General features: G+C 41.2%; 1 protein-coding gene across 1 annotated transcript in view; it reads left to right on the plus strand.

The window, feature by feature from the left end:
- The window catches only part of PLCL1 (phospholipase C like 1 (inactive)), a 397,791-nt gene that overhangs the window by 113,802 nt on the left and 261,524 nt on the right, over window positions 1-22,465 (plus strand). The window lies entirely within an intron of this gene.

Raw genomic sequence — 22,465 nt, forward strand, 5'->3', positions numbered from 1 at the left:
GTGCGCTGTGTCATCAAGAAGTTTAAAGCCCATGGCACTGTGGCTAACCTCCCTAGATGTGGACGGGAAAGAAAAATTGACGAGAGATTTCAACGCAAGATTGTGCGGATGGTGGATAAAGAACCTCAACTAACATCCAAACAAGTTCAAGCTGCCCTTCAGTCCGAGGGTACAACAGTGTCAACCCGTACTATCCATCGACGTCTGAATGAAAAGGGACTGTATGGTAGGATACCCAGGAAGACCCCACTTCTTACCCCGAGACATAAAAAAGCCAGGCTGGAGTTTGCCAAAACTTACCTGAGAAAGATTAAAACGTTTTGGAAGAATGTTCTCTGGTCAGATGAGACAAAAGCAGAGCTTTTTGGGAAAAGCATCAACATAGAGTGTACAGGAAAAAAAAGAGGCATTCAAAGAAAAGAACATGGTCCCTACAGTCAAACATGGCGGAGGTTCCCTGATGTTTTGGGGTTGCTTTGCTGCCTCTGGCACTGGACTGCTTGACCGTGTGCCTGGCATTATGAAGTCTGAAGACTACCAACAAATTTTGCAGCATAATGTAGGGCCCAGTGTGAGAAAGCCGGGTCTCCCTCAGAGGTCATGGGTCTTCCAGCAGGACAATGACCCAAAACACACTTCCTAAAGCACTATAAAATGGTTTTAGAGAAAGCACTGGAGACTTCTAAGGTGGCCAGCAATGAGTCCAGACCTAAATCCCATAGAACACCTGTGGAGAGATCTCAAAATGGCAGTTTGGAGAAGGCACCCTTCAAATATCAGGGACCTGGAGCAGTTTGCCAAAGAAGAATGGTCTACAATTCCAGCAGAGCATTGTGAGAAACTCATTGATGGTTACCGGAAGCGGTTGTTTGCAGTTATTTTGGCTAAAGGTTGTGCAACCAAGTATTAGGCTGAGGGTGCCAATACTTTTGTCCGGCCCTTTTTTGGAGTTTTGTGTGAAATGATCAATGATTTGATTTTTGCTTCATTCTCTTTTGTGTTTTTGCCTTGCAAGCAAATTAAACGAAGAGAATAATACCAAAGAATTTGTGATTGCAATCATTTTCAGGAAGAAACTGAGTATTATCTGACAGAATTGCAGGGGTGCCAATACTTTTGGCCAGCACTGTATCTGTTGTCCAACTGCTCACTGGGTTGATGGGTTTTTCTGCTGACTTGGCCAAGTATGTTTGCCTTTTCAATGAAGAGGCAGAGGATTGGGCATTTTGAAATCCAGCATGCATGATCCATCTTTCCCCAAACATCTGTCTTTGGGTGACATTGGGCAGGTCCCTATACACATGAGATCATTGGCAACTCCTTACAAAATTGGCGTGTTTGTCCTACTTTTCTGTCATGTGAATAAACAGCTTTACTCTCCAAATGTGTGAATTTGTAAACAACAAAAATGTGGTAAAATTCATTGACCCTCCTCTGAAGGCTTTAAGTTATTTTCCAGACATTGAAGATCTTCTTTCAACTTTCTGGTGTGAAGATTTTGCATAAATGCATTTAGATATTAGATTTAACTATACTTAAAATTCATATTATGGTGGCTTGAGTCAGTTTAGTGAAAGGAGTTGTCTAGTAATTTTATATTGTTTGTCTATCCTTAGCATAGGTCATCAATATCTGATCGGTGGGATGGTGACACCCACCGCTCCCACTGATCAGCTGCTGCCGGTGGCCGGATGTACTCAGTTGTCTCAGCGACACTACCCAGCTCCATCAGCTGCATAGTGGCCACTGCTGGGAACAGAACATCCGCCCCCTATTGATTTGAATAAGGGGTGTGCAGCCCCCAGCCATGGCTACTATAGATTGAGCTGTGCTGTGCAGTTCCGCAGATGAACACATTCGTCTGCCGCTGAGAACAGCTGATCGGTGGGGGTGCAATCCTCTACGATCAGCTGTTACCATCAGATATTGATGACTTTTCCTAAAACTAGGCCATCATTATAAACATCCTGGACAAACCCTTTAATATGAAGAAGTATATAATTTTTTTTAACAGGCTATCAATAGGTTTGCCTTTCCATCATAACGTATAATAACTGGCACTAGGCATCGCTTGTTCATTTTCCTATGAGACCTGCTGAGATGACATTTGGGCCACTCATGTGTAGTGCTCTTTATTTTTAATAAAGTGTAACGTAGTGATAACACCATCCTACCATATCTGTCGGTGGGCTGCCGGGCTGGAGCACAGAGGTCACGATCATCAATTCATCTCCTCCCCATCCTCGCGCTCCATGACTCTTCACTAGAAGCTAATTACATCTCATTTCAAGCAGATGATAATTAAAAACACTCTACACGGAGAAAGGTTTTGCATGCATAATCAGAGGTTTCACCATGTAGATCTGCATTTAAATCTGACCTTTCTGCTTTATAAGGTTCGATCGGATGTGCAAATACTCTCCCTCATACATTTGTAAGTGGGTTTGAATGGGTAAGTCTTGCATGTGAGATGATAGAAACCAGCGCATGCATATATGAAAGACTGTCAGATAAAGTGACACACTGGCGCCTCTTACAGCCATCTAACTTTTGGTGACAAAGTCAGTGGACATTCATTTCTAAATGATAAAGCTGCCAGAATAGAAAATAGTTCTAGTTCTGTGCCTCATTGGTAATCCTAGTAGTCATCTGTGTGCTCCCCAATTTTTTGAATACTCAAAATCATAATGTCTATATTAAAAGACGTTATTTGATGCCAAAAAGGATATCCCCAATGTCCCAACTTGCCTATAGAAGCAGGTCCTTAATTATTATTTTTTTTTAAATGTCCCATTCTGTAGATATCACTCTTGGTCACATGCCGTTCTTCAATTGTGTTGGACCTACACGACTAATGGGGTCGTTCTGAGTCACAGCTGTGCTGAGCATGTGCCAAGCATGCACCGATGCATCAGAATAGCCAAAAGACGCATGGCCAGTACAGCTGGACCTCAGACCAACTCTAAGTTGTGGCATCAGTGCTTCAGGTCTGTGCAAGGCATGACACGCTTTTCAAGCTGAATATGATTGAAGTGAATGATATGAGAGCAAAACGCCACCTGACAAGAAGTAGTAGCTGCAGACAGGTAAAATTTTTTTTATAAATGTTAATTAGGAAAATACTTCTTTAGCCAGAATAGGATATTAGGGATAACAGTTTTTGTATCAGACAACCCCTTTAATGTTAAAGCACACCTGTCAGGAGGATTGTACTCAGTAAACTACATACACTGCCAGGTGGGTGCCATTACACTGATTAAAATGACACCTTGGTTGATGAAATTCGTCCTGTGGTTCTTGTGTAATCTTTACTTTCAGTTTGGAGCTAATGATATGCTCGTGCTCCGGGGCAGCCTGTGGAGGGCACTCTATCTAGTGCTTTGCTTACATATTCATCTATATGCTCTTATGACTGCTCACTGTGCCTTCACTGACTTGCCTCCTATTTTACCTAGCCCCGGACTACTAGATGCGTTATGTAAAATAGGAGGCTGGTCATTGAAGGCACAGTGAGCTGTCATAAGAGCATACAGATGAATATGAAAGCAAAGCGCCAGAGAGAGCGCCCCCCACAGCCTGCCCCGGAGCACGAGCGTATCATTATCTCCAAACTGAAAGTAAAGATTACACAAGAACCACAGGATGGATTTAATCAACCAAGGTATAATTTTAATCAGTGTAATGTTGCCCACCTGACAGTGTATGTAGTTTACTGAGCACAAGCCTGCTGACAGGTGTGTTTTAAGTTATATTTTTCCATCTAATATCTAGTCTGAAATCAACATTATTTTGGGGACCGCACTTATATAAAGGGATTGTCCGTGACTTAACAGTTGATGATCTATCCATAGAATAGAGATCAGTTGGGGTCAAACACCCTGCACCTCCACCAGTCGCTGAAAACGGAACACAGCAGCTCCCTACATTGCTCAGTGACTGCTTCTGAATTCTGCTTTTAATCTTTCATTTAGGCAAATGGGAGTAAAAGTGCAGTAATCAACACCAATTAAGCAATGTTTGGAGTCGTGATGTTGCGCCCTATACATGGTTTATACCTGGTACAGGAGATGGTTCCCATCGATCTTCCATTGATGACCTATACCCACCCCTTTGGTTATGAAATGATAAGTCCTGGAAACCCATTTAGGATGATAAAATGGCTCAGTGCTGGTTCCAGGATTGGCAGCTGCCATGGAAAAGTGTCTGAAGCTGCTCAGACAGCTCCGGGAGATGAAGCTCCATTTTTATCTTAACATGCCCTGTGTTATACATTAGTTAACAACTTCTGTCTAAGGATGACTTCTATTTGAGTGGGTTGATATGCAGAAGATCAGTTACAGAAATCCTATCATTGATATGAGTGGAGTGTTATGGTGGCAAACACATGGATTTCTGCAAGTTCCATCTAGATAAATAGGGCAGACATAGAAATTTCTTCCACAAAATCTGCCGCGTGTGAATCCACTCTAGTTGTTCACAATTTGAAACGCATTGTCATTTTCTGCATGTTTGTATGGGTTGTTATATATGGGTATAATTGTTCAGCATTTGCATGTGGTATCATAGGAAAATAGTAGGAAAATAGGTTATATAGGGTTAAAGCATGAAGTATAGAGCATTTGTATTCAGTCTACCTGTCACGCTTGCATGATCCGCTTGGTTCCTTACAATATATCCACTGTAAACAAGCTTTGGTGTTTTATGAAAAATGCTACCAGGTATCGAAATTCATTATAATGCAATTAACCTGGATGATCTGTGAGTATAGTTGAGAAATGTGAATTTTTCTGCTGCTTTTATATGGTAAAATGATAATTTTCAGTAATAAGCTCCTATTTAAAATGTATTTTAGCTGTATGATTGCAGGTATTATGTAACCATAACCAAGTGAAGTTACATGGTCTCAGGTGCCGGCCTTATGTATTGGTGCCACCGGTGTTGTTCTATGGTCACAAATATAGGTAGAATGTACATATATAACCTCCAAGTGTACACATATTCTATTAAAGGGGTTTTCCACTTTAAGGAGGATTTGTCAGCAGGATATTTGATCCCTGACTAAAGGTATGAGTGTAAAGCCTCTTTAATGAATATTACATTCATACCTTTCAAAGGCTGTGTTTACACTAGGCGTTTTTTGCATTTTGTTATGCTAATTTTCAGCTGCATTTTATAGTACCAGCAAAATCTATAAGGTTTCAGAAATCTCATGCACACAGCTTTTTTTTTTTTGTCCTCAGTATTTTGTGCTTTGCATGTTTTTTTGCACAATAGAGCATGTCACTTCTTTCAGCGTTTTTTCACCCATTGAAAGCACTGGGTGGTGCAAAAAATGCCTAGTGTGAACGTTATGCTGCATTTTAGTGAAAAAAAAGCAAGTACATCAGTATGTGAAATCCATTTATTTTTGGAATTTTCCCAAGTTTATCATCTTGTCTTGGTGTCCTGAGATGACAGTTTGGATTAGTACAGTTTAATTCAATTAGTGATGCGTGTAAAAGTAAACATTGGCCGCCCAAGGTGTGACATTGAACAATGCCTCAGCAACTCAATGGCAGACCAAAGTGTAAAAGTAAACAGTGTCCTACAAACTCAATGCACTGCCAATCTCTTAGGTAAAGTATTCCTGAACAATTCACCTCCCCCGCGTACATTTGTAATATGTGTTTTTTCATGATCATATGTCTTGCATTGGTGACCTGTGTTCATGCTTCTGTGGTAGAAGCAAAGCTGAACTTTGGGATCCTGAAAAATGCTGTAAAAACCGCCATAAAAAACGCACCAAAACCCGTGTTTTTGATGCTGCTTCTTTCCTGCCAAGGTTTTGCAGCATAAAAAAAATGCACCAAATACACCCAGTGTGAACATACACTAATAGAATTTCATTGGGGCACTTCACTCATCAGCCCTGCTGCACTTTGCCGTCCGCAGCCAGCCTACGGTCATTGATTCACAGGTAATTTTTCCCTCAGTGACCTGTCTCTCCTATGCCCCCATTAATTTCACCAGAAGAGGCGGGGTGAGCACTCGATGACCTTGCAAGATCAAAGTTTCTGCTCCTGCAATGCCATTAGGAGCTACTGTGAAGGCGCCATCATTGCCCGAGATTGTCGCTCTTTTCTATGCTTTTAAGCAGTGATGTCCCACTTGATCATTGCTTATAAGTCCATGTTTTGTTCAGTGTGCGACATAACTCCAGCTATCTCCACCTCACCCTGTAGTTCCTTGAATGTTGTACCTGCATTCTTTGCCACATTTTGAACCAAAACTTTCAAAAATTCTCCAATTTCCCTTTTCCAAAACATCTTGGAAGTTTCTCAACTGCTCCATAAGTAGCAAAATGTTTGATAACATTTTGAACTGTTGAAGCTGGGGCACCAAGTTCTTTGGAGAAAGTTTTTCACACTTTAGACAGCTTGTGCTTGGGGTGATAATACAGTGGTGGCCAAAAGTATTGGCACCCCTGCAATTCTGTCAGATAATACTCAGTTTCTTCCTGAAAATGATTGCAATCACAAATTCTTTGGTATTATTATCTTCATTTAATTTGCTTGCAAGGAAAAAAACACAAAAGAGAATGAAGCAAAAATCAAATCATTGATCATTTCACACAACTCCAAAAATGGGCCGGACAAAAGTATTGGCACCCTCAGCCTCATACTTGGTTGCACAACCTTTAGCCAAAATAACTGCGAACAACCGCTTCCGGTAACCATCAATGAGTTTCTTACAATGCTCTGCTGGAATTGTAGACCATTCTTCTTTGTCAAACTGCTCCAGGTCCCTGATATTTGAAGGGTGCCTTCTCCAAACTGCCATTTTGAGATCTCTCCACAGGTGTTCTATGGGATTCAAGTCTGGACTCATTGCTGGCCACCTTAGAAGTCTCCAGTGCTTTCTCTCAAACCATTTTATAGTGCTTTTGGAAGTGTGTTTTGGGTCATTGTCCTGCTGGAAGACCCATGACCTCTGAGGGAGACCCAGCTTTCTCACACTGGGCCCTACATTATGCTGCAAAATTTGTTGGTAGTCTTCAGACTTCATAATGCCATGCACACGGTCAAGCAGTCCAGTGCCAGAGGCAGCAAAGCAACCCCAAAACATCAGGGAACCTCCGCCATGTTTGACTGTAGGGACCGTGTTCTTTTCTTTGAATGCCTCTTTTTTTTTCTTGTACACTCTATGTTGATGCTTTTTCCCAAAAAGCTCTACTGTTTTCTCATCTGACCAGAGAACATTCTTCCAAAACGTTTTAGGCTTTCTCAGGTAAGTTTTGGCAAACTCCAGCCTGGCTTTTTATGTCTCGGGGTAAGAAGTGGGGTCTTCCTGGGTATCCTACCATACAGTCCCTTTTCATTCAGACGCCGTCGGATAGTACGGGTTGACACTGTTGTACCCTCGGACTGCAGGGCAGCTTGAACTTGTTTGGATGTTAGTCGAGGTTCTTTATCCACCATCCGCACAATCTTGCGTTGAAATCTCTCGTCAATTTTTCTTTCCCGTCCACATCTAGGGAGGTTAGCCACAGTGCCATGGGCTTTAAACTTCTTGATGACACTGCACACGGAAGACACAGGAACATTCAGGTCTTTGGAGATGGACTTGTAGCCTTGAGATTGCTCATGCTTCCTCACAATTTGGTTTCTCAAGTCCTCAGACAGTTCTTTGGTCTTCTTTCTTTTCTCCATTCTCAATGTGGTACACACAAGGACACAGGACAGAGATTGAGTCAACTTTAATCCATGTTAACTGGCTGCAAGTGTGATTTAGTTATTGCCAACACCTGTTAGGTGCCACAGGTAAATTACAGGTGCTGTTAATTACACGAATTAGAGAAGCATCGCATGATTTTTCAAACAGTGCCAATACTTTTGTCCACCCCCTTTTTTAGGTTTGGTGTGGAATTGTATCCAATTTGGCTTTAGGACAATTCTTTTTGTGTTTTTTCATTGAAGACAAATTAAATGAAGATAATAATACCAAAGAATTTGTGATTGCAATCATTTTCAGGAAGAAACTGAGTATTATCTAACAGAATTGCAGGGGTGCCAATACTTTTGGCCACCACTGTATGATTGCTGTTCTGCTCAGAGGGCTCTCGCCTTTACCATTATGAACAAGCACAATTTCTAATTAAAAAAGCACTCCTCCTCCCGTCAAAGTTTTTATCCTCTTAATATATTGCACTCATCATATTACATAGCACTGTGCACTTACAGTTGCTCATTTTGTCTTTCTACCCAGCTAATTGTTTTCTTTTCTCTGCTCTATGTAAAAACAGGAAGTCTCTTATCCCTGCATTTATCATTCCCCTCTTCAAAAACTGACCCAGCTGCTCCCTCCTCCTTCCTGCCATTAACTTTTGCAGTGACTTATGACTCATACAGGGAAAATTGACCTCCTGTTTCTACATAGAGCTTAGAAGGATTCAGCTAGTCACTTTTAATCAACTGATGCCATAGACCTAATGGAAAAGAGAAGAATTATCTGGGTAGAAAGGCAAAATGAGCAATTGTAAGTACACAGTGCTGTATAATATGATTGCAATATATTAAGAGGATCAAAATGTTGATGGGAGGAGGAGTGCTTGTTTAGTCTAATTTTGTCTTTTTTTTTCCAAAAGGGGACATTAATCGTGTCCTGGCATTGGTTTCAATTTTGCATTATTTTCTCTGCCATCTTTTCATACCGTATTCGTCTTTTTCTGTCTTGTGCTTTTCTGTATAAAACATATTACGTTCTATTTATCCAAGTAGTTCACTAAACACTTTGTCAGGAGATCTTTTACATGGTGTACTTGACATTCAGGGGTGCTAATATTTTTGCCTACAAGTGTAGCTCCGTGGTCAGAGCTGTGGAGGAATGCTCCTCAAGGTTGTTAATAACACGCACTCCAATGGCGCTAACAGTGGTCACATGGCCTTGTTCCCTCCGGTGACATTCATATAACTGATTTTTAATTTTAATGTTCTCTGCAGTTGCTGTCTGCTATCTGGACAGCTCAGCCACGTTTATATTCTTTGTAATCACTCGCCACCACTGTAAAGTGCTACATATCAGACCATTCTACCTGCTGACTTAATGTCTGCCACATGAAGGAGCATACTTAGTTGTCATGACAACCATTCCGCCGAGCATCAAGTAAAAAAAAAAGCCTCCCATAGAGAATTCTTAGCAAGGGACCTAAGAAAGTCAAAGTGAGGAACAAACAAATAGAATCAATTAATTGACTATAATAAAAATAGATGGATAGATAGTACATAAAATGTAGCTTGTGACCACATTGGCCTTCGTTCTGCCCGCTGCACCGCACATGAAATTGCTAGTACTGTCTTGGTTTTGGACAGATCCCTATTTTAACTTGTGGGGAGGCTTGTTGTATGTTTTAATTTCCTGTTAACAATGCTTGTAGTACAATGCACTCAGTCATTACAGCAATTAATTACACCCAGCCTTTCCCCAAACTCTGAATATGACACTGGTAGATGCCACCTATTGCATAATGGTTTGATTTTTGAAAAAAGCACCAGTCCTGCACCGAAACGCGTTGGTGTAATGAAAACTTTCATTTTATAGCATTGAGGAGTCTTCATTTCCGCAAGTGCAGCCAAGGTATCGTGATATCTTCACTAAAGTGAATTGCTATCTGGACGAATTTTTCCTCCTACCACGGGGCTGCAGCCACAGATCCTAAAGCTCTTATAGGTATTGTGTCCATGCACAACCACCCCAGGTGAGCACTGCCATCACTCTCACCCTCTCTCACTTCTCTTGTGGTATTGCCTTATTTTGTGCTTTGGTCCCAACCAGACCTTAGCATCCATTGCATAAAAGCAGTATTATTATTATTATTTAACGGCCTTCTCGATCACCAGCCATGGCGACTTGATGGATGAGCAATCTGTAGGAAGATCGATCTGGTGCAAGCCTAGATAGGTCCACTTGGGTATTCTCCACTGTTATCTTAATTGTATGAACCCATTAGTTTGCTGGTCTTCCTCTTCGCCTGGCTCCTTCTATACTTCCGACCATGATGTCCTTCTCCAGTGATTGCTCTTTTCGTATGATGTGTCCAAAATAGGCAAGTCATAGCTTGGTGATCCTTGCTTCGAATGACATGTCTAAAAGCAGTATACCACGTAACATACTGTATGCCTCAGTCAGACTTTGCTTTGCAGTCCAGGAAATGCCAAGAGGACACTTTTGTGGCCTTTGTTAGATGATTAGGGACACTATGGCTATATTTGGAATGTGTGTTAGTAGCTTTCCCAGCACATATAGTGCATGTAGTGCACAGAGATGCGAGTAGAGCCATACGTGGTGCACATCTTTGAAATATATATATATACATATATATACATACATATACAGTATATATAGATATATATTTCTAAATGCTGTAGAGTTATGTGTATGTGTAAATATTATATAAAACAAAGAAAAAAGTTGGCACATTCCATTTATTGTGCTTGCATATTGATAAAACAAGGTCTGCACGGGTGGAACACAAAAATAATGGTAGTGGGGAGTTGGTCATCGAGGATCAAGAGAAGGCAGAATGACTAAAGGGGTTCTTCAGCTCTATATACCAAAGAAGAGAGTGTGGTGGATGTAGTACATACCAGTGCTCTCAATGTGACATCTAATATATTCAATTGGTTACGTGTAGATTTGGTCCAAGCTAAGTTAAATAACATAAATGTGAACAAGGCCCCGGGCCCTGATGGGCTGCATCCAAGAGTTCTTAAGGAACTCCACTCAGTTATTGCTGTGCCCTTGTACATCATTTTTAGAAAGTCTATAGTGACTGGTACTGTGCCAGGCACCTGGACAATGCTAATGTGGGGCAAATTTAAAAAAAATACTCCAGGTCTTTCCCAGGTAATTATAGATCAGTACGCTTAATGGAACCTGACAGCTGTATCATTTCAGCCATATATAGTATGTTTAATTCTGAAACCCTGCGGCATTTTAGAGATAAACATAGTTTGATAGCCACAGGGGACCGAGCCAAGCGCCAGACTAGCCGGACAGATAGTCCCCAGCTTTTTGTCACTGCTCGTTTCCCTTGAGTGATGGGTCTCTCCCTATACACACATGCAGGGAGAGATTTGTTACTCTAGGGCAGTGGAGAAGCCACAGGGATCCGCCTGTCTGACTAGTCTACTGTGCGGCTATTAGGCTAGGTTTTTCCTCTGAAATCATGTTGCCCCTGGATGTGTTCCTATCCAGTCTGTGAATTGTGTCATGGCACAATGTAGCATTATAAGAAAATATTCTCCAGAACATCTTATTTCTTGGGGATTTCCATGTGTTTTTTTTCTTTTCGTTACTAAAACAGGTTTTATATATATTGACTAATTATGTTATCACAGTCTCGCTGTCTAAAGACTTGTAGACTTTTTTAGGCTGAAAAACACCAGGAAGCGGTTAAAATTGTAATAATTAGATCAGGATATTGGTTTGTATAAATGTAAATGCTCAATGGTCTTGGAATATGAGTATTTCCATGCAAAACTAATCAGTAGTGTGCACCAATTATATTTTTCTTTGCGCCTTTCTACCATGAGAATAAGATTTCAACTTCATTGCAATTAAGAATAATCCCCTATGTAGAGATGAGTTGTACACTCCCTTATAGGGAATCTGTCAGCAGCTATTTGATATGTAATCTGAGAGCAGTGTGATGTAGGGGCGGAGAGCCTGAATACTGCGATGTGCCACTCATGGAGGCTCGCTGACTTTTAATTATGCTCCTTTCAGACTAAATAGCAAAAACCTGCTGACCGATTCCCTTTAACAATCAGGAGCTTGAATTGAATAGAATAAACAAAGAAAATTGCTGAATTGTCCACATTATGCATTGGGCATTGATGGTGATCTGAAGTCCATTGATTCCTAGAACAAAATACTCTGTTAATTTTAGTAGACCCTAGGGGCACATTTACACTGTCCAATAATCAGTAATGAGCATTCGTATGAACGCTTGCTCCCTGATTATCAGCTTGTGAAGGGCTCAGCACAGAGCACTTTTATAGTAGAAATGTGGCCTTACTTTGTATGTCTAGAACAGTGGCATTGAAATTAGCGACTTTTCTAAAGTTCTTAAAGAGGAGGTCCACTAAAATGTATAGTTCACCCATCAATTTAAACCTTTCAAATACAGCTTTGCAAATACCTTATGTTGACATATTTGCCTCTGAGCGGCGCTATTGCAGTTCGCTCAGTCCCGATCATGTGACCCCGGGTTGCAGCCGCCTCTGACATCTGATGATGTCATGTCAGACTCTGGAAGTTGACCGTGCATCACCAAGGCATGACCCAGTCTCACGCAGACCGCGGCCACTATCCCGCATTGACTGGACTGTGGGTGGTGTTTCACTGCACATCATAGCACAGTATCCAGCCCACGCTGTAGAAGCTTTCCCTCTCTCCTCTGCATTCATAGTCAAAAGCCATACCGGGGATCCCGGAAGGTGAGAGATGTCAGAGCTTCCTGTCCAGCAGCCAGAGACCACTGACCTAGCCGATAGACTGGAGTCCCATGAATCGATCTGTCCATCTCTACTCAAGAAATTTGAGTGTATTACCCAACGCTGGAGTTTATGGACCCTTTCCTGTGAAGAATCCCAACTTATGACAGGACTTTAGTTGGGATTTACTATAAGTTCACTTTGGTTTAGATCCTAGTTTTTTATTAAGCTGGCAAGAACTTGAAGATACCTTCTTAAGTTCTGGATTTATATATCGGCTAAGTATAAGCAAATATGTGACCCCCCTCCTATAAACCAGCACCAGAAAATACACTTTTTGTTACCTAAATATAGCCTCAGCCTGAAAAGTAATCCTCTACAAATAGAGCTTTATCACATGCATAGGTTTATGGAGACCAAAAGACCAACTCTTAGACCACTCCTGGCTTTGAGGAACAGGTGCCGTTCCGTAGGAGGCCATCTGTGGATACATGCCTGTTGTGTCTAGTGGAAAAATCTGCCCTGATTTTATTTCAGTCTCCATTTTCTGCTCTTATTAGGAGGCCCACGTCTGGTTTTCTGTGTCAGATATGTTCTTGTGTCGGTACAGAGCAAGATTGTGGTTAGAACTTGTGTAAAATTGTCACAGGACTTGTCACTGTCTGCATATACTCACTGATGCTGGGTGACAGCGCAGTAAAGGGTCTTTATCTTTGTAAATCTCTGCTGCTGCTTTATGCCTGGGAAGGCGAAGGGGGAGCAGAGACAGATGTCATTGCTATCTCCTGGCTCGCGGCGCTGTGCTCTCAGCCAGTATATAGGGTACATTTAATCACACTCATGCAGCATTTCCCTTACTACAACATCACAGGACTAAGACCACTTTGAGGACCGGCAGTGTTCCAATATTTCAATTTGAGTGGAACAAGCAGAGCTGTCCTCCAATGTCAGACTATAATCACACCCAAATAAAGCCTTAATCCCCCCATACGCAATCATTCAACCTTCCGCTATCTTTCCCGTCTTCTCCATACACACAAGCGATGTCTCTGCCAAGAGCTCAATTGTCTATCAGACTCCTCTGGTGGTTACTTATGCTGAGAACAAAAAGATCCTTGCTGGTTCCTTGTCTCCCCCGACATCACCTGTCTTAGGAGAGCCAAAAGCCCCCATACAGATTAGACTGTCTTCTGAGCTTTCCGACACTGGCAGGATCGGCCACTGTTAGTCTATTCAGTATGAACGCCTTTACCTGCAGGATTACATATTTCAATGCTATGAAAGACTTCATTTTTTGGAATTTTTTTATCCTCCATTTTGCTGAGTCAATCACTATTTTATTCATCAATTCATTCATTCATTCATTCAAAATCTTGGTAAGAAGACAACCACTTTTAGGGTTAACAAGACAACCACATTTAGAGTATGTTCACGCAGAGCTTGTTTGTGGCGTAAAAATAAATTTATTTTAAAAGAAATACACTTCAGGAACCCAAGACTTTAAAACTTTTTTTTTACATTTTTTTAACCCCTTTTTTCACACCATTTTTTTCCAACCTTCTAACTTTACAGTGTCAAGTTTGGAGCAGATTGCACAATGAATCCTCATCAAAGATGTAGCATGTCAGTTTATTTATTTTTTTACACAACAAGGTTTTACAAACCACTTCAGTAAAAAGCTTACAATTTTAAAAGCAAAGTGGGATTTCCTATTGAAATTAATAGGAGGAGTAATAGTCTATGAAGCTGTTTTTCGCTTAGATCTGCTTCAAAATGAATGTCAAAGAAGTCTATGTAAACATACACGTAGCTTTGGGTTAGGGCTCATTCAGATGTCTGCTTTTTTACCAATGAGAAAAATGGTCCTAGTTTTATCAGTGATTTTATTCAGAGTTTCAGGAGGTTTTCTTTCATGAGAAACAAAAAAAAGTTTTGCTCCCCCCTCCTATCTAGCAATCTGTGGAAAATGGACAGCAGTCTAAAGGCATCCAGGTGCAGTCAGATATTTTTCACTGACCCATAGACTTGCATTGTCGATTTTGATCTGACACCCAGATTGATATTGGATGGACATGTCCCCGCAATTTTGCATGGATCTCAAGGTCTACAAAAAAAAAAAAGTCCATGTGAATAGCCTCATGCCTAGTATAGTCTAAGAGTGCTATCCATGAAAAACTTCGTCATGAAAAAGTGTACTTGAAAAAACAGATGTCTGAATGAGCCCTTAAGGTCTTACAATCTCACATGATCCTTTTGTTCATATGGAAGCATTGAGGTATCACATATGTGGAAATGCCATGTTTTTACTTTGATTCTCTGTCAAACTTCAACTGGGTTCTTCGAAGCTAAAATTGGGCATCATTATCAGATTGGTGGGGATCCACCACCCTCAGTGATCAGCTGGCATTAGCTTTATTGACGGTCGGATGTGAACAGTATATGGAGCTAGAGCTACAGCACAGCTCTGTTCAGTTCTCAGCAGCCGCTGCTGGGTACCTACTTCAGATCAGCTCCTATTTAAGAGAATTGGAGATGATGTGCATTGGAACTGATGTGCATTGGAGCTGATGTGCAGTAAACAGCTGCAGCCGCTATGCACTGAACCAAGCTGTGGAGCTCCATTCAGTGTTTACATCCCGCCACCACTGGAGCTAATAATCAATGGGGGTGTTGGACTCCCACCAATTTGATATTGATGACCTGTGCCAAGGATAGTCCATCAATATCTTATATCCCGGAAACCCCTAGAGCAGGAATGCACAACTCCAGTCCTCAAGGGCCACCAACAGAGCATGTTTTCAGGATTTCCTTAACATTAAGCAAGGTGTTGGAATCATCACCTGTGGAGGTGATTAAATTCTCACCTGTGCAATACTAAGGAAATCCTGAAAACATGCTCTGTTGGTGGCCCTTGAGGACCGGAGTTGTGCATTCCTGCTCTAGAGCTTTACCCCATGCAGAACCTGAAAATTATGGTCACCACCAATTCTCCAAACTCCCTATCCAAAAACTGAATCAGTATATTTATTTATTCACTTACTACATACAACTCCTCAGCTTTTACAGTGATGGGCTCTGCCTAGATTACAACTGCGAGGAGGGGGAACATAGGCTACTAATCATTCACTCCTTGCTCTGGGTTGTCCGCCCTGCTTTATCTCCCTTTATTGTAGAATGTGTGCTGATCAATAGGTACAGTACAGGCCATAATAACATGTTGTTGTGTAACACCTTTGCATATACATAATGTTACCATTTGCTGCCAGATAATGTTTCCTTTTTTCTTTATATGATTTATATATTTTTTTTTGCTCCTATTTCTAACATCCACTTATTAAAATGGATTTGCTTTCCAAATAAGGCCACAATTGACTGCAAAGTAAAACAGTGCAAGTTTGAAACCCCAAAATCGTTGGCAGTGTTGGGGTTAACAAAGTTAAAGCTCAGTATGGAGATATAATAAGTAAACTGTATGGAGTAAGATAGGAATGAATTTGTTCTGTGTATCGCCCAGTGAGGTTAGCTGGCACTGAGACCCGTGCCAAGGCATGGGGGTGGGAGGTAAAACACAAGTTATCTTCTCTGCACCCTCACCACCTTTTAGGGCACAGTTCTTTTCTGTTGGCCTTGAAGAATGAAAGATTTTGGAGTCGGTGTTTTTATCTCACAGCGTAGCGCAGATGGCGTGTGGGAAAACAAGAAAAACATCTAAATGCCAGAAAAAGAAGAAATGTCTTGTAAATAACTGCAGTTCACAGGCTTTGCTACTCACCGAACGACAAACCTCAGATAATGCTCCTGCTGGAGATGCATTTGTTACCTTTTCTGTATGCCTATTGTTTCAGGTTTTTAAGAAAAGTACACAGAATATCCTTGATTGAGCAGTGTCCATGTTATGTAACCTACTGGCTGCATAGCTGTGCTTCGCTATGTAAGAGAAAGTCACTAATGCGAACACATATGGGCAAATATACAGTACAGACCAAAAGTTTGGACACACCTTCTCATTTTAAGATTTTTCTGTATTTTCATGACTATGAAAATTGTACATTCACACTGAAGGCATCAAAACTATGAATTAACATATGTGGTATTATATACTTAACAAAAAAGTGTGAAACATCTGAAAATATGTCTTATATTCTAGGTTCTTCAAAATAGCCACCTTTTGCTTTGATGACTGCTTTGCACACTCTTGCCATTTTCTTGATGAGCTTCAAGAGGTAGTCACCAGAAATGGTCTTCCAACAATCTTCAAGGAGTTCCCAGAGATGCTTAGCACTTGTTGGCCCTTTTGCCTTCACTTTGCGGTCCAGCTCACCCCAAACCATCTTGATTGGGTTCAGGTCTGGTGACTGTGGAGGCCAGGTCATCTTTCGTAGCACCCCATCACTCTCCTTCTTGGTCAAATAGCCCTTACACAGCCTGGAGGTGTGTTTGAGGTCATTGTCCTGTTGAAAAATAAATGATGGTCCAACTAAACGCAAACCGGATGGAATAGCATGCCGCTGCAAGATGCTGTGGTTGCCATGCTGGTTTAGTATGCCTTCAATTTTGAATAAATCCCCAACAGTGTCACCAGCAAACCACCCCCACACCATCACACCTCCTCCTCCATGCTTCACGGTGGGAACCAGGCATGTAGAGTCCATCCGTTCACCTTTTCTGCGTCGCACAAAGACACGGTGGTTGGAACCAAAGATCTCAAATTTGGACTCATCAGACCAAAGCACAGATTTCCACTGGTCTAATGTCCATTCCTTGTGTTCTTTAGTCCAAACAAGTTTCTTCTGCTTGTTACCTGTCCTTATCAGTGGTTTCCTAGCAGCTATTTTACCATGAAGGCCTGCTGCATGAAGTTTCCTCTTAACAGTTGTTGAAGAGATGTGTCTGCTGCTAGAACTCTGTGTGGCATTGACCTTGTCTCTAATCTGAGCGGCTGTTAACCTGCGATTTATGAGGCTGGAGACTCGGATAAACTTATCCTCAGAAGCAGAGGTGACTCTTGGTCTTCCTTTCCTGGGACGGTCCTCATGTGAGTCAGTTTCTTTGTAGTGCTTGATGGTTTTTGCAACTGCACTTGGGGACACATTCAAGGTTTGCCCAATTTTTCGGACTGACTGACCTTCATTTCTTAAAGTAATGATGGCCACTCATTTTTCTTTACTTAGCTGCTTTTTTATTGCCATAATATAAATTCTAACAGTCTATTCAGTAGAACTATCAGCTGTGTATCCACCAGACTTCTACACAACACAACTGATGGTCCCAGCCCCATTTATAAGGCAAGAAATCCCACTTATTAAACCTGACAGGGCACACCTGTGAGGTGAAAACTATTTCCTGTGACTACCTCTTAAAGCTCATCAAGAGAATGCCAAGAGTGTGCAAAGCAGTCATCAAAGCAAAAGATGTCTACTTTGAAGAACCTAGAATATAAGACATATTTTCAGTTGTTTCACACTTTTTTGTTAAGTATATAATTCCACATGTGTTAATTCATAGTTTTGATGCCTTCAGTATGAATGTACAATTTTCATAGTCATGAAAATACAGAAAAATCGTAAAATGAGAAGGTGTGTCCAAACTTTTGGTCTGTACTGTATATATATATATATATGCAAAAGTATGCATGTGTGTATATGTATGTGTGTGTATATATATATATATATATATATATATATATATATATATATATATATATATATATATAAAAATATATATATATATATATATAAATATATACACTGCTCAAAAAAATAAAGGAAACACTCAAATAACACATCCTAGATCTGAATGAATGAAATATTCTCATTGAATACTTTGTTCTGTACAAAGTTGAATGTGCTGACAACAAAATCACACAAAAATCAATGGAAATCAAATTTATTAACCAATGGAGGCCTGGATTTGGAGTCACCCCCAAAATTAAAGTGGAAAAACACACTACAGGCTGATCCAACTTGATGTAATGTCCTTAAAACAAGTCAAAATGAGGCTCAGTATTGTGTGTGGCCTCCACGTGCCTGTATGACCTCCCTACAATGCCTGGGCATACTCCTGATGAGGTTGCGGATGGTCTCCTGTGGGATCTCCTCCCAGACCTGAACTAAAGCATCCGCCAACTCCTGGACAGTCTGTGGTGCAACGTGACGTTGGTGGATGGAGCGAGACATGATGTCCCAGATGTGCTCAATCGGATTCAGGTCTGGGGAACGGACGGGCCAGTCCATAGCTTCAATGCCTTCATCTTGCAGGAACTGCTGACACACTCCAGCCACATGAGGTCTGGCATTGTCCTGCATTAGGAGTAATCCAGGGCCAACCGCACCAGCATATGGTCTCACAAGGGGTCTGAGGATCTCATCTTGGTACCTAATGGCAGTCAGGCTACCTCTGGCGAGCACATGGAGGGTTGTGCAGCCCTCCAAAGAAATGCCACCCCACACCATTACTGACCCACTGCCAAACCGGTCATGCTGAAGGATATTGCAGGCAGCAGATCGCTCTCCACGGCGTCTCCAGACTCTGTCACGTCTGTCATATGTGCTCAGTGTGAACCTGCTTTCATCTGTGAAGACCACATGGCGCCAGTGGCAACTTTGCCAATTCTGGTGTTCTGTGGCAAATGCCAAGCGTCCTGCACGGTGTTGGGCTGTGAGCACAACCCCCATCTGTGGACGTCGGCCCTGATACCACCCTCATGGAGTCAGTTTCTAACTGTTTGAGCAGACACATGCACATTTGTGGCCTGCTGGAGGTCATTTTGCAGTGCTCTGGCAGTGCTCCTCCTGTTCTTCTTTGCATAAAGACGGAGGTAGCAGTCCTGCTGCTTGGTTGTTGCCCTCCTACGGCCCCCTCCACGTCTCCTGGTGTACTGGCCTGTCTCCTGGTAGCGCCTCCAGTCTCTGGACACTACTTTGACAGACACAGCAAACCTTCTTGCCACAGCTTGCATTGATGTGTCATCCTGGATGAACTGCACTACCTGAGCAACTTCTGTGGGTTGTAGAGTCTGTCTCATGCTACCACGAGTGTGAAAGCACAACCAACATTCAAAAGTGACCAAAACATCAGCCAGAAAGCAATGGTACTGAGATGTGGTCTGTGGTCCCCACCTGGAGAACCACTCCTTTATTGAGGGTGTCTTGATAATTGCCAATAATTTCCATCTATTGTCTATTCCATTTGCACAACAGCATGTGAAATTGATTGTCAATCAGTGTTGATTCCTAAGTGGACAGTTTGATTTCACAGAAGTTTGATTTACTTGGAGTTATATTCTGTTGTTTAAGTGTTCCCTTTATTTGTTTGAGCAGTGTATATATATATATATATATATATATATATATATACATATTATATATATATATAGCCTATTTATTTTACTCACTTATAGTATAAGTATGTCTTTGGAGTGCGGGAGGAAACCCCCGCAAACACGGGGAGAACATACAAAATCCTTGCAGATGTTGTCCTTGGTGGGATTTGACCCCAGGACCCCAGCACTGCAAGGCTGCAGTGCTAACCACTGAGCCACCGCGTGCTGCCACCATACTGTATATATATTTGTCCATACATACAGTGGTGTGAAAAAGTGTTTACCCCCTTCCTGATTTCTTATTCTTTTGCAGGTTTGTCACACTTGAATGTTTCAGATCACAAAACAAATTTAAATATTAGACAAAAATAACAAGTAAACACAAAATGCAGTTTTTAATTGAAGGTCTTTATTATTAAGGGAAAAGGAAATCCAAACCTACAGGGCTCTGTGTGAAAAAGTGGTTTCCTCCTAAACCTAATAACTGGTTGGTCCACCCTTAGCAGTAACAACTGCAATCAAGCATTTGTGATAACTGGCAACGAGTCTTTTACAATGCTCTAAAGGAATTCTGGCCCACGCATCTTTGCAAAATTGTTGTACTTCAGCCATATTGGAAGGTTTCTGAGCATGAACCTCCTTTTTTTTTTTTAATTGTAAATTTTTATTGAAGAAAATTTAAATTTTAAACAGAATATAAAATATAAAAGGAAAACAATAACTGGTAGACATAAATATGATAAGGTATATTGAAAACAGTTTTGGACCAGTTATATAAACAGTTTGGACCAATTATATAGATGAACCGCCTTTTTAAGGTCATGGCACAGCATCTCAATCAGATTAAGGTCAGGACTTTGACTAGGCCAATCCAAAGTCTTAATTTTGTTTTTCTTAAGCCATTCAGAGGTGGACTTGCTGGTGTGTTTTGGATCATTGTCCTGCTGCATAACCCTAATGCGCTTCAGCTTGATGTCACAAACAGATGGCCGGATATTCTTCTTCAGGATTTTTTGGTAGACAGCAGAATTCATGGTTCCATTTACCACAGCAAGTCTTCCAGGTCCTGAAGCAGCAAAACTGCCCCAGACCGTCACACTGCCACCACCATATTTTACTGTTGGTATGATTTTCGTTTTCTGAAATGCTGTGTTACTTATACGTCAGATGTAAAGGGACATACACATTCTAAAAATAGTTAAACTTTTGTCTTGTCAGTCCACAGAGTATTCCCCGAAAAGTCTTGGCAATCATCAAGATGTTTTCTGGCAAAACTGAGACAAGCCTTTGTTTTTTTGCTCAGCGGTGGTTTTCATCTTGGAACTCTGCCATGTATGCCATTTTGTCACAGTCTATTTCTTATGGTGGAGCCATGAACACTGACCTTAACTGAAGCAAGTGAGGTCTGCATTTCTTTGGATGTTGTTGTGGGGTCTTTTGTGACCTCATGGATGAGTCGTCGCTGCGCTCTTTTGGTAATTTTGGTCGGCTGGCCACTCCTGGGAAAGTTCACCTCTGTTCCATATTTTCGCCATTTGTGGATAATGTCTCTCACTTTGGTTCCCTGGAGTCACAAAGCTTTAGAGATGGCTTTATAAACTTTTCCAGACTGTTAGATCTCAATTACTTTGTTTCTCATTTGTTCCCGAATTTCTTTGGATCACAGCATGATGTCTAGCTTTTGAGGATCTTTTGGTATACTTCACTTTGTCAGGCAGGTCCTATTTAAGTGATTTCTTGATTGAGAACAGATGTGACAGTAATCAGGCCTGTGTGTGGCTAGGGAAATGGAACTCGGCTTCCCAAAGATGTGATAAACCACAGTTAATTTACATTTTAAGGGGGAGTGGTGGGGGGCAATCACTTTTTCACACAGGGCCCTTTAGGTTTGGATTTCTTTTTCTCTTTAATAATAAAGAATTTAATTTAAAAACTGCATTTTGTGTTTACTTGTGTTATTTTTGTCTAGTATTTAAATTTGTTTAGTGATCTGAAACATCTAAGTGTGACAAAAATGCTAAAGAATAAGAAATCAGGAAGGGAGCAAACAGTTTTTCACCCCACTGTTCCTTCAAATTACAGGAACTTTTTATGACATCCCATTCTGAATCTATATTAATATGGAGCATGCTACCCTCTCCCTTTGCAGCTATAACAGCTTCCACTTTCCTGGGGGGGCTTTCTACAAGATTTTGGAGAGTGTCTGTGGGAAATTTTACCCATTCATCCAGAAGAGAATTTGTGAGGTTAGACACGAATGTTGGATGAGAGCTGCTTAGCTCGCAATCTCTGTTCTAGTTCATCTCAAATATGTTACATGAGATTTAGGTCAGGACTCTGTAAGGACCAGTCATATTCTGCAGCATTAAACTAATCCAACGATGGTAACGTTCTCCTGGTATTCACTGAACCCAGACTTGTTCTATTAGGCTGCCAGATAGAGAAGTTTAATTCATCACTTCACATAACATGTTTCCACTGCTCCAGAGTCCAGTGGTGTTGGCTTTACATCACTGGATCCAATGCTTGACATGGTGCTTGGTGATGTAAGACTTGCATGCAGCTGCTCGGACTTCGAGACCCATTTAGTGAAGCTCCCTGCTCACAATTTTTGTGCTGATGTTAATATCAAAGGAGGTTTGGACCTCTTCATAATTTAATCAGCAGAGCG

The sequence above is a fragment of the Phyllobates terribilis genome, unplaced genomic scaffold, assembly GCF_046119375.1.
Source record: "Phyllobates terribilis strain yellow unplaced genomic scaffold, ASM4611937v1 Scaffold_9__5_contigs__length_417890890, whole genome shotgun sequence".
NCBI lineage: Eukaryota > Metazoa > Chordata > Amphibia > Anura > Dendrobatidae > Phyllobates > Phyllobates terribilis.